This window comes from Cajanus cajan, chromosome 10, assembly GCF_000230855.2.
Source record: "Cajanus cajan strain Asha chromosome 10, NIPB_CcT2T_4, whole genome shotgun sequence".
Lineage (NCBI taxonomy): Eukaryota > Viridiplantae > Streptophyta > Magnoliopsida > Fabales > Fabaceae > Cajanus > Cajanus cajan.
In genome coordinates, this window is record NC_138526.1 from 8,652,198 (window position 1) to 8,665,968 (window position 13,771).

A 13,771-nucleotide genomic window follows, 5' to 3' on the forward strand; every position below is an offset into this window, starting at 1 on the left:
ACCGTCGAAAGCTCGAACGATCACGTTGCTCGGGCGCGTTTGGACTCCCTTGATTGCCAATTGCTTGAGCGTTCTTTTTGGCATCACTTTCAAGGAAGATCCATTACCTACCAAGACTTTAACGATGTGCTACTCCTTGCACTTTGTAGAGATGTGCAAGGGCTTGTTGTGGTTTGATCCCTCGGCGGGGATTTCTTCATCGATGAAGGTGAGGTGATCATTAGCCTTGATGTGACTAACAATCCCCTCAAACTCGTCTTGGGAGATAGTGTGCGACACGTATGCCTCGTTCAAGACTTTCGACAGAGCTTGCCGATGCGGTTCGGAGCTTAGGATCAATGACAACAAAGTGATCTTTGCTGGTGTCTTGTGAAGTTGATCCACAATGGAGTACTCGCTTTGTTTGATGAATTTTAACAGCTCATCAGTCTCCTCCTCGGATTCTCTATCTTCCTCGGTTTTCTCCTTTTCTTTTCCTTTATTCTTGGGAGCTTTATCGTGCAGATCTTCGGGAGTGTAGATCCTGCCACTCCTAGTCATGCCCCCAAGTCCAGCGATGTTGGAGATATCACTGCCGGTAGAAGTATGGATGTCGTATATCCACGGCACAGCCTTATTTGATTCGTAAGGGAAAGGTCTTGGAGCGGTGATCCTTAATGGTGTCGGACCTTCCCCTTTATTCGTCTTGATTACCAACAACGGAGTTGATGTGCGCTTGCTTGGCGCGGTTGTTGGTTTACACTTGATGACGAACGGCGTGCGATCCATTTTTGAAAATACGCATCGATTTAATCCTTTCTTTTTATTTATGTTTATTACTGAATTACTAGGAGGGATGTATGAAATGAATGATTCCTAGATCCCTCCATGATCTATATGCATGAGATGATGATGTTGAATATGCATGCATTGTGTTTATTGAACTAAGCATTATCATGTTTTTAGGATTTTCCTAAGATGATGCATGATATTGCTTGGTTTGGGTAAATACATATTTTTTCTTTTGAATATTTTGTATCTTTTTTTGTATTTTTTGGGTGAAAAGGGAAACTACCTATATGAATGCAATGAAGGTAGATGTTAACACCATGTACTAGAAGATCCTTATTTCTATTTATTCTTATTTTAATAGAATAGGAATGTTGTTTGTTTAAAGAATGCAAATGTATGCTCATACAATGTCACATAACGAATGCACAAACAATTCACTCATCCACGAACAGTCACGAGCGAATCACGAGGTAGGGGTCTCCTGCAGAAAAGTGCATATTCAAGGAGGATCTAACTGTTCTCACTTGGTCAAAGGCCCCCAAGGTGCCCCCATTATAGGGACCCAATTCCTCTCGTCGTAGGTCGATGGAAAGCTCCAACGCACCGTCGGACTCAAGTTCATGGTTATCACCTTGAGTGATGTTTTCCGACAACGGTCTCATAGGCTCCTATAAACCCATCAACCGGCCGTACTAACATCCACTCCCTATGGATTACCACTCATGCCCCCGGGTATAGAGGGAACTGTTGTGTGCAAAGGTTTGTGTGCAATTTTTATTTCAAACAATTGCGGAAATTTAAACAAACAACAGTTATTTAAAGCCAAATATATAAAGCATGTTATCATACAAGCAAGGGGTAATGAAGTAATTTTAACTATTATTTGTTAAAAATAATCTGTCACTAAATGGGACTGACTCTCGAGGCTTCCCCAGTGGAGTCGCCATCTGTCGCCACCGGCCCGAAACGGGCTTTCGGCATTCGCGAAGGATGGTTGGACTCGTTTGTTTTAAAATATGGATTGCTAGAATGACTTATTCTCAAACTGAGACCTCGTCAAACGAGCAATTTTATTAAAAGGCTCACTAATCCATATTAATCCCAAGCGGGACCCTCCATGGATTAGTGGTTTTCATAAGAGGAGGGTTCGTGGAGTCGCCACCAATGTTTTACTCAAAACATTGGAAAAAGGGATAAGGCAATTGATTTAAAAATCAACTTTGGCCACTACAACCAGAGTTGGGTAAGGGAGTCGGTTACGCGTGGGGAAGGTGTTAGCACCCCACAGCGCCCCTTTCGGGTTCCCTATGACAGATTATTTTCTAAAATAACAGCGTAAAATCACTAAATTACCCCTATTTATTCTAAGCAATTATAAATTGACTATCTACATGATGACAGTTTATATATGCACACAGAAAGCAGTAAAAGGAAGGATTGAAGGGAAACCTCTTGAAGCGTGCTTTTTATAAAAAATGAACTGGGAAGCGTTTTGGCGTTCCCTCGCTCTACAAGCCCGCTCCTCGCTCTCCTAGAACAAAAATTTTAACTAAGGGAATCAAAAAGATTTCCCCTCGACTAGGTTCGATCCTCAAGCAAAATGGCTCGGGGCTCAAGAACTTCGTCGGATCAACTCTCCGAGTGATTTCTAGGGCAGAACACTGCTCAAAAACCCCAGAATACTCAAGGAGAGGGTTGAAACTATGTTCCAAAGTGTGGAATGACGTCCAATTGACGTCATATTTATAGGGAATAGGCGCAATACGGCCTACAGGAGCAGTACGGCCGTATTGAAATTTTTGAACTTCAATACGGTCGTATTGAGTTCAATACGGCCGTATTGAAATTCAGAAATTTCAATGCGCCCGTATTGAGTTCACTGCGGGTGTATTGAAGTGTCAATACGGGCGTATTGACTTCAGTACGGCCGTATTGAAGTTTCAGAAACTTCAATACGCCGTATTGAGTTCACTGCGGCCGTATTGAAGCTTCAATACGGCCGTATTAGGTTCAGTACGGCCGTATTGGGCTTCATTCCCTCCACTTCCTTATTTTGAGCTATTCTAAGACCTCTAGACCTACAGAGAACCCTCCTAGGGCCTTCCAGGAGTCCTTCTGGCTGATTTTCCTTCAGTCTTCGAGAGTCTTCAAGCTTTATTTCCGACCCGGACAATTTTAGGGGTCTACAGGGATTAACATAGGTTGGTGAGAATCATTTAATAAGTATTGTTAGTTCGATGAGGTCTCAGTTTGAGAATAAGTCGCTCTAACAATCCATCATTTTTCCAAAATCTAATAAGAGTCCAACCATCGTCGCGAATGCCAACGTCCGTTTCGGCGGGTGGCGACAGATGGCGACTCCACTGGGGAGGCCTCGAGAGTCAGTCCCATTTAGTGATGGATTGTTTCTAAAATAATAGTTTAAAATTACTTCATTACCCCTCGCTTGTATGATAACATGTTTTACCTAGTTGGCTTCAATAATTGTTGGATGTTTAAAATTTTTGCAATTGTTTGAAATATAAACTGCACACGAACCTTTGCACACAACAGTTCCCTCTATACCCGGGGGCATGAGTGGAAAGCCATAGGGAGTGGATGTTAGTTGATGTTGTGTATTTTACTCGTATTTTAGCACTTTAATTCACAAGAATTCATAGCATAATCATGCATATCTTTCATGTTTTTAATAAATTTTTATATCATTTTCCTATTTTATGCTTTTCTTGGTATGTGTTGTGTTTTCTCTGAGCAGGATCAAGATTTAAGAATTAAAGAGGAAATGCTGAGCTACAGGGAAAATCACGGCCGTGATTCTAAATCACGCCCGTGATTCACCAGAGAAAATCACGGCCGTGACTCCCAATCACACCCGTGAACGCCACTGACCCTTCATAGATATGCTCCAGAGAAGATCACGGTCGTGATTCTCAGTCACACCCGTGATTCACTTCGCGTCCCAGCTTTTTAAGTTTTATGTTTTATTTTTATTTTATCTTTGTAATTTTTATCTTGGTAGTTTTACCTTTTTACCCTTTTAGGTTATAAATTAGATGAGGTTAGCCTAGAACGGGGACTTTTGTTTCGGAGACAGTTTTATTTAGTTTTTGACACTTGGAGAAGGTTGGGCGCCTGTGCCATCGACTCTAAGGTTTGCTTTTCTTTTATTCTTCTTTTCTTGGAGAACTACTATGAACTCCTGTGAGTAGTTTCCCTTTTTCTGGGATCAGGGCTTAGCCTCTGAGAACCTCTTTATTAATGCATTATTCAGTTTCTTAATTTTATTCCAATTCTTGATCTGTTCTTTTATATTTTATATATGAACTTTAATATTATTGTTTTCATAATAACATTAATTAAGGATGAACTGAGAGGAGAACTTGATTATAATTATGATAAACAATTAATCTTAATTTTCATAATCATAGATAATTAGGGATGAACTGAGAGGAGAACCTAATTATCGGAACCTAAAGGAACAGACTTGAGTGTTATATCACGAGAGTTGATTTAAGCTTTCGAGGAGCAATAGATTAACAAAGATCTTAATGGGTTTAATTGAACGTAATTACTACGAGAGTAGAGATTAATTTTAATTAAACACGTCCTCGTAGCCTGAGAAGGTGCAAGGATTAAATTAGGTTAAGACTACCTTCAAGATGGAATAGAATTAATTAATGAAAATAATAATTCAATATTGTTGGAACTCTTTGTGCGAACCCTAGATTCCCGGAAATCTCCTTATCTTATCTTAAAGTTTTATCTTATTCATTAATTGCATTACTATCTCTTTTACCATCAAATCTGATCTTATCATCTCAAAACAAAAATTCAATCTGTTTTAAAATTCAAATTAAAATACTAGTAATTCTAGGTCAAACACGTAGTCCCTGTGATTCGATATTTATTACTTGACGACAACCGTACACTTGCGGTTTTCCATACATCAAGTTTTTGGCGCCGTTGCCGGGGACTACGTCTCTTGATTTAAATTACAATTATTTTAATTCGAATTTTTTTAAAAAAAAAAAAAAAAAATTTAAATAAATAAATAATTTTTTTTTTTGTTTGTTAGTATTTACTTCTCCAATTCAGATTTCACGGGTCACTTTCTTTTTTTTTGCAGTGCCTTAGGGTTAATGCAAAAGAGATCTCTACGTCTTGGGAAACCAACACCACTTGATCCTGAGATTGAAAGAACTCTCCTGAGAAGGAAAAGAAACCTTTCTAGAGAATTTGACATGGCTGCACAACGAGATAATTTACCGCTTCGGGATTACTCTGCACCCGTAGCTCGTGGGATACCTGGAGGGGAGATGCAAACTGGAGCTACTGTACCAGCTTCTCTGGTGAATATGCTCAAACAGAACACCTTTGGAGGACTACCATCAGAAGATCCTAATGACCACTTAGAGGGGTTCTTGGAAATCTGTGAGACCCAGCAATTTGATGATGAAGTTTCTGATGGAATGCGACTCCGCTTATTCTCACTCACCTTGAGAGATAAGGCAAAGGTGTGGCTAAGAACAGTGCCTAGAGAAAAGATAGCAACTTGGGAATTATGTGAAAGAGCTTTTCTAGAGAAATTCTTTCCTCCTTCTAAAACTAAAGAATTGAGGAAGAAAATCACTAATTTCCAACAAGGCACTGGAGAGACTATTTATGAAGCATGGGAGCGGTTCAAAGGATATCTTCAAGCATGCCCACAACATGGCTTCAACCGTTGGCTTACCATCCAATTTTTCTTTGAAGGATTGGACCAACAAAGCACCATGATATTAGACTCAGCAGCTGGAGGATCTTTCATGGGGAAACCTATTAATGACTGCATGATTATTTTGGAAAATGTAGCCTCAAATCACAGCCAATACAGTGAAAGAGAAGTCACAGCAAGGAAAGGAACTCCGGGGCGATATGAAGTGAACAATATTGAGTTACTCTTAGCAAAATTTGATACTCTTAATCAAAGATTAGACAAGATGGAAAAAGCTAAGGTTAATTCAGTGGCTACAAATCAAGTATGTGACCTTTGTAGGGAACAAGGGCACACTGCAGTAGATTGTACCTCAATTTTTACTGGAGAAAAAGAAGATACTACTGAACAGGTGGCAGCTTCTCATAATTTCTATGACACTCCTCGAAGAAAGAAGAGTAATCCATATTCCAACACATACAACCCTGGTTGGAAGAATCATCCTAACTTTTCTTGGAAGAATAACCCAGTTCAAGGAACTAGCAATCAGCAACCTAATTTCCGTCCGTCCAATCACTTCATTAATGGGGAAGGAAATCCAGTACAGACACCCTCAATTCAACAAAGTGTTTCAAGATTAGAAAACCTTATGGAGAATTTTGTCACTAATCAAAAACAGACCAATGATTCAATGGCAAATTCTATTCAAAACCTTGCTGTCAAGGTTGAGAATATTACTCTCCACAACAAGATGCTGGAAAATCAAATTGCACAGTTGATGCCTAGTTCAAACAATTCTCCAGGTAAGTTCCCAGGTAAAACAGTTGCAAACCCAGCTGAAAATGTTAATGCTGTTACTTTAAGGAGTGGGAAGAAATTAGACAGACCTGTGTCTAATCAAAATGATAATATTGAGATTGATGAAGACGCTTCTCCTATGGTTGAAAAACCTGAAAAAGAGAGATTAGAAAAAGAAAAAGTATCTTCATCAAAGCCTCAAACTGTTTATCACCCTCCAATTCCTTTTCCTCAAAGGTTAGCAAGGACTAAACTTGATAGACAATTTGAAAATTTTTTAAATATGATCAAACAAGTGTATGTAAACATTCCATTTGTAGAAGCTCTACAACAGATGCCTACATATGCTAAATTTCTTAAGGATCTTTTAGCTAACCGAAGGAAATTGGATGATAGAGAGACTGTTACATTGATCCATCATAATTTGCCCAAAAAACTTAAGGATCCTGGTAGTTTCTCTATACCTTGTCTCATTGGAAATCTAAGGTTTGAAAAAGCCTTATGTGACCTTGGGGCAAGTATCAGTTTAATGCCTTTATCAATTTGCAAGAAATTAGATATGGGAGAATTAAAGCCTACAGCAATGTCAATCCAGTTAGCAGATAGATCTATAAAATATCCCATAGGAATTTTAGAAGATGTTCCAGTTAAGATAGGTAAATTTTTAATTCTGGGAGATTTTGTTGTTTTAGAAATGGAAGAGGACAAACAAATACCAATCATACTAGGTAGACCATTTTTGGCTACAGCAGGCGTGATAGTAGATGTCAAACATGGAAAATTGTCCTTATCCATTAATGATGAAACAATGGAATTTAATATTGCTAAATCTGTTAGACAACCTTCTCTTGAAAATATTTACTGCAGGGTTGATATATTGCCTAAAGACATGGAGGAAGAAGTCATGAGATCTATTTTGAGGGATCCCTTGGAGAATTTTCTAGTTGGAGGAAAGCACATAGATCTTGAGGGGATTCAACCTAATTATGCTTGCTTGATCGATTCAAGTCCCCCGTGTAAAGAAAAAGATCCTCTAGTAGAAAGTCTTCTTGAGTCTTCAACAGATTGGCAAGAAGAAAACTCTCCAAAGTTAGAACTTAAACCACTTCCTTCATCTTTAAGGTATGAGTTTTTGGGGGCTAATTCCACTTATCCAGTCATAGTAAATTCAGCTTTAAATGAAAAAGAAACTGAAAAACTTCTCAATGAGTTGAGAAAATTTAGAAAAGTTATTGGATATACTATGGCTGATATAAAGGGAATTAGTTCTTCATTTTGTATGCATCGCATCTTCTTGGAGGAAGGATCCAAACCTTCTGTTGAAGCTCAAAGAAGACTAAATCCCAAGATGAAAGAAGAGGTAAAGAAAGAAATTTTGAAATTACTGGATGTTAAGGTAATTTATGCTATATCTGATAGTCCTTGGGTAAGTCCAGTTCATGTGGTTCCTAAGAAAGGTGGGATGACAGTAGTTAAAAATGATAATAATGAATTAATTCCCACAAGAACTGTGACTGGGTGGCGTATGTGTGTTGATTATAGAAAATTAAATAATGCCACTAGAAAGGATCACTTTCCCTTACCTTTTATTGATCAAATGCTTGAAAGGTTAGCAATGCATTCATACTTTTGTTATTTGGACGGATACTCCGGTTTTCATCAAATCCCTATTCATCCATTAGACCAAGAGAAAACTACTTTTACATGTCCCTATGGTACTTTTGCTTATAGGAGAATGCCTTTTGGCCTATGTAATGCACCTGCTACCTTTCAAAGATGTATGACTGCAATCTTTAGTGATTTATTAGAAAAAGAGATGGAAGTTTTCATGGATGACTTTTCAGTTTATGGTATTTCCTTTGATGACTGTCTATTAAATCTAACTAAAGTATTGCAGCGTTGCTCTGAAGTGAATTTAGTCTTAAATTGGGAAAAATGTCATTTTATGGTACAAGAAGGAATTGTCTTAGGACACCTAATATCTGGGAGAGGAATTGAGGTAGATAGAGCAAAAATAGAAGTAATTGATAAATTGCCTCTTCCAATTGATGTTAAAGGTGTTAGAAGTTTCTTAGGGCATGCCGGTTTCTACCGAAGGTTTATTAAAGATTTTTCAAAAATCTCTAAACCATTATCTAATCTACTTGTGAAAGAGGTACCTTTTAACTTTGATGTTTCTTGTAAGAATGCATTCTACAGGTTGAAAGAAGCTCTCACTACAGCTCCTATTCTGCAAACTCCTGACTGGAGCCTTCCTTTTGAAATCATGTGTGATGCAAGTGACTATGCTATAGGAGCTGTATTGGGACAAAGAAAGGACAAGAAGGTTCATGCTATATACTATGCCAGCAAGACTCTTGATGAAGCCCAAGCCAATTATGCAACAACAGAAAAAGAATTGTTAGCAGTCGTCTATGCTTTTGAAAAGTTCAGATCTTATCTTGTGGGGTCTAAGGTTATTGTTTACATAGATCACTCTGCCCTAAAGTATCTTTTTAATAAAAAGGATGCTAAACCTAGGCTCCTCAGATGGATTCTCCTTTTACAAGAATTTGATTTAGAGATTGTGGACAGAAAGGGAGTAGAAAATGTAGTAGCTGATCATCTCTCTCGACTTCCACAAGACCAAGCAACAAAGGAGGAACTCCCTATTAATGACAGCTTCCCAGACGAAAAGCTTTTAGCAGTTGTTGTGAAAAACAGTCCCTGGTATGCAGATTATGCGAATTACTTAGCATGTGGAGTCCTTCCTGAAGACTTTAATTATCAACAAAAGAAGAAATTCTTTAGTGACCTTAACAGCTTTATTTGGGATGAACCTTACCTATATAAGAGGTGTAGAGATGGTATCTACAGAAGGTGTATCTCAGAAGAAGCAGCTCCTCACATCATTCACTCATGTCATTCTTCCGCATATGGAGGGCATGCTAGTACGTCAAAAACTGCAGCTAAAATCCTACAATCTGGTTTTTACTGGCCAAACTTATTTAAGGATACCTGGAAGATGGTAAATTCTTGTGACCAATGCCAAAGATCAGGGAATATATCCAGGAAACATGAAATGCCATTAAATGGGATTTTAGAAGTAGAAATTTTTGATGTATGGGGAGTAGATTACATGGGACCATTCCCAAGTTCTAAAGGTTACAAGTTCATATTAGTTGCAGTTGATTATGTGTCCAAGTGGGTAGAAGCGATTCCCGCTCAAACGAGTGATTCAAATACTGTCATTAAACTCTTCAAAAGAATTATATTTCCAAGATTTGGGGTCCCAAGAGCTGTGATCAGTGATGGAGGCTCACATTTTATTGAAAGAAAGTTTGAATCTCTCTTAAAAAAGTATGGAGTCACTCACAAGGTTGGTACACCTTATCACCCTCAAACAAGTGGACAGGTAGAAATATCCAACAGAGAAATCAAAAAGATCCTTGAGAAGACTGTATCTACAACAAGAAAGGACTGGTCTTTAAGATTAGATGAAGCTCTTTGGGCCTACAGGACTGCTTACAAAACACCTATTGGCATGTCTCCATTTAGGCTGATTTATGGCAAATCTTGCCATCTTCCTGTAGAGCTAGAACACAAGGCTTTGTGGGCAATAAAATACTTCAACTATGACCTAAAGGATGCTGGAGAAAAAAGGAAATTGGAACTCAATGAGCTTGATGAAATCATATTAGACTCATATGAAAATGCTAAGATTTACAAAGAAAGAACAAAGAGGTGGCATGACAAGCATATACATAGAAGAGAATTCAAGCAAGGGGACTCGGTGCTATTATTTAATTCCAGACTCAGATTGTTTCCTGGAAAATTGAAGTCAAGATGGTCAGGGCCTTTTACAGTTCAAAAAGTATATCCCTATGGAGCTGTAGAAATCAGAAACGATAAAGGCGACATATTCAAGGTCAATGCACAGAGATTGAAGTTATATTTCCATGGGGAACACTTAGAAAAATTATACTCTATGGTTCTTCAGGAACCTACTCAAGTTTCTTAAAAAAAAAAAATAAATAAATAAAAATGAAAATAAAAAAAAATATATATATATATAATAAAATAAAATTTCAGAGTTCCAGAGAGAATCACGACCGTGATTCTAAATCACGGGCGTGATCTTCTCTGGAAAATTTTTGGAAAACCCCAGAGAGAATCACGACCGTGATTATAAATCACGGGCGTGATCTCCTCTGTTTGAATTTTTGAAAACTCACAAAGAGAATCACGGCCGTGATTTCCAATCACGCCCGTGATTCCCTGCTGACGCTCAATAGATACAACCCGTGATTTTTGAAATTCCCCTTTCCCTTATATATTTTTCCCCCTCCTTTTACATTCTCACTTCTCTCAAACTTACGAACTCTGCCCATTCTCTCTTTTCTTCTCTCCCAAACCCTAGCTTCTCACTTCTTCTTCCTCTTCTTCCCTCTTCCTCCCACATTCACTCCTTCCGTTCATCCATGGCTCCCAAGCGCACCCGTACCGTTGGTTCGTCCTCCACCGCTTCCGATACCCACAGTTACGAGGAAGAAGCAAGTGAAATTCTGCACCTTCCTCCGAGGTTCTATCGGAACGATGAACAGCGTGAGCGGAACGAGGTATTACGCGTCCGCACTATCCATCCTACCAGGTATCTCGACTTCCCATTTATTCGTAAGTTGGGTTTACGTGCTGATATCAATTTCATGTTAACTAACATTGGGTGGACAACCTTTGCTACCATGCATAATGATGTTGTTTATCCTCGACTAGTTCTTGAGTTCTTGAGCTCTCTCCACACGGAAATATTATCTGGGCCAAATTGTTCTGAAGGTTTGATTTCTTTCCGTATGTTTAACCAAGAACACGAATTAACCCTGGCTCAGTTCAATAATATTTTTGGATTTCCCACTGGAGGGAGCACGAGAAATATTATCTGGGCCAAATTCGCTGGAAAATGTAATTCCTCTGCTTTTCGCCATCCCGTCATCCGTATTATGCACCGCTTTATTGCCTCTACTGTTTTGGCCCGAGGTGATTCTGAAGGAAAGGTTCGTTTGAGCGACCTTTTACTTTTATGGGCTATGATGGAAAACAGAGAGGAGCCTATTGATTCTGGCAGTCATTTGGCACGACAGTTCCAGAGTATTTCCAATACCAGCCACGGTGCGATTGTGAACGGCGGCCTCATTACCACTATAGCCAAACACCTTGGCTATCACGCTTGGCTGGACCAGTTAGAACCACTCCCTGGAAGCCGCACTATTAATTTTGCTACCTGCTCTTCTATGAACTGCATTGCGAAAGATGAAGATGATAAATACTACTTTGTAGTAACCCAGTCGGGAGTGCACCACCAGTTACCAAATCCAACATACACCGTGAAGAACCGGGCTACACGGCAGTTTCCACTGGAGCCATTAGAGGACCTACCTCCAGCAGCTGAGGAAGCGGCTCCTGCAGATGAGGAAGCAGCTCCTGAACAACCCCCTCTACATCCTGGACCTGAGGTGGACAATGCTGCTATCCTGGCAGCTATTCAATCAATGGATAACCGGCTGAAACAAATGGATGAACGCCAGCAGCATTATAATTACATGGTTGATCAAATGTATCAATGGCACATTCAACGGTATCCAGATGATTTTCCACCACAGTGAGATCTTTCTTATTCCTTATTTTACTCTGATGCTTAGGGACAAGCATTCCTTTCTGTTGTGGGTTGGTTGCATATTCATGCATTTTATAATTTTGTCAAAATAATCTATCATGCATTCATTAGCTCTTTGCTTCGGGACAAGCAAATCTTTAAGTTTGGGGTTAGGAGGATGTACGCATTTCATTCATTCATGCAAAGTAAAAAAAAAAAAAAAATCATGCATATATACATATTCAGCTAATCCCAGCTTGAATTTGTTTTTGAAAAGTAAATATTTTTAATGAAATTGTTCGTCTTTGAAAACACTGAATGTGATGAATTGAATCTTGAAGTCTCAGAACAAAAGGTTGAAAAATTAGCTGGTTTTGTGGCTAGCACTTGGTTCTTAGTATTGAGGCTTGAAATGATCGAGAATTATAAAAATAGTCTCTTGAAGATAAATTCTTTTTAATTCGTGCTTAAAAGCTTTTGGGGGGTAATAAAAAAAAAAAAAAAAAAAAAAATTCACCTAGCACCCCTTTGAGGTCATAGGTTAGAGGGAGAATATTCTTAACCTTAGAAAACTAAGGGAACTAATTAGCTACTGGGGAATTGTTTAGTAAAATAGCTAGACCCCCTTTGAGGCTACGTGTTCTTGAAATTATCATCCTCTCTACACTGATTGGCTACTGGGGAAATGTTTTAGGTGAGACAAAAACAAAAATAAAAATATTACCCCTATTTGTGTCACAAGCATTGAAAAATTATTTCTGTTAAATTATCTTCGTTTGACTAATGAGCTTTACTAGATTTGACATCATGAAACTCTTAGAAACTAAGAGTTGGCGCTAGTAATGAAAGATTAAGATTCTAATTGGACCTTGTGAGACTAAGAGTGAAGATTTTAAATGCTCAGTTAATTCTTGATGATTTTTTTTTTTTTTTTGGAATAAAATTATTGTTTGAGGACAAACAAAAGTTCAAGTTTGGGGTTATTTGATGTTGTGTATTTTACTCGTATTTTAGCACTTTAATTCACAAGAATTCATAGCATAATCATGCATATCTTTCATGTTTTTAATAAATTTTTATATCATTTTCCTATTTTATGCTTTTCTTGGTATGTGTTGTGTTTTCTCTGAGCAGGATCAAGATTTAAGAATTAAAGAGGAAATGCTGAGCTACAGGGAAAATCACGGCCGTGATTCTAAATCACGCCCGTGATTCACCAGAGAAAATCACGGCCGTGACTCCCAATCACACCCGTGAACGCCACTGACCCTTCATAGATATGCTCCAGAGAAGATCACGGTCGTGATTCTCAGTCACACCCGTGATTCACTTCGCGTCCCAGCTTTTTAAGTTTTATGTTTTATTTTTATTTTATCTTTGTAATTTTTATCTTGGTAGTTTTACCTTTTTACCCTTTTAGGTTATAAATTAGATGAGGTTAGCCTAGAACGGGGACTTTTGTTTCGGAGACAGTTTTATTTAGTTTTTGACACTTGGAGAAGGTTGGGCGCCTGTGCCATCGACTCTAAGGTTTGCTTTTCTTTTATTCTTCTTTTCTTGGAGAACTACTATGAACTCCTGTGAGTAGTTTCCCTTTTTCTGGGATCAGGGCTTAGCCTCTGAGAACCTCTTTATTAATGCATTATTCAGTTTCTTAATTTTATTCCAATTCTTGATCTGTTCTTTTATATTTTATATATGAACTTTAATATTATTGTTTTCATAATAACATTAATTAAGGATGAACTGAGAGGAGAACTTGATTATAATTATGATAAACAATTAATCTTAATTTTCATAATCATAGATAATTAGGGATGAACTGAGAGGAGAACCTAATTATCGGAACCTAAAGGAACAGACTTGAGTGTTATATCACG

General features: G+C 38.2%; 1 non-coding gene across 1 annotated transcript; it reads right to left on the reverse strand.

The window, feature by feature from the left end:
* Positions 1-5,381: 5,381 nt before the first annotated feature.
* On the reverse strand, positions 5,382-5,488 carry LOC145952958 (small nucleolar RNA R71). Its single transcript, XR_014430463.1, has one exon. It is a non-coding gene; the product is annotated as a small nucleolar RNA R71 (small nucleolar RNA).
* Between the last annotated feature and the right edge of the window lie 8,283 nt (positions 5,489-13,771).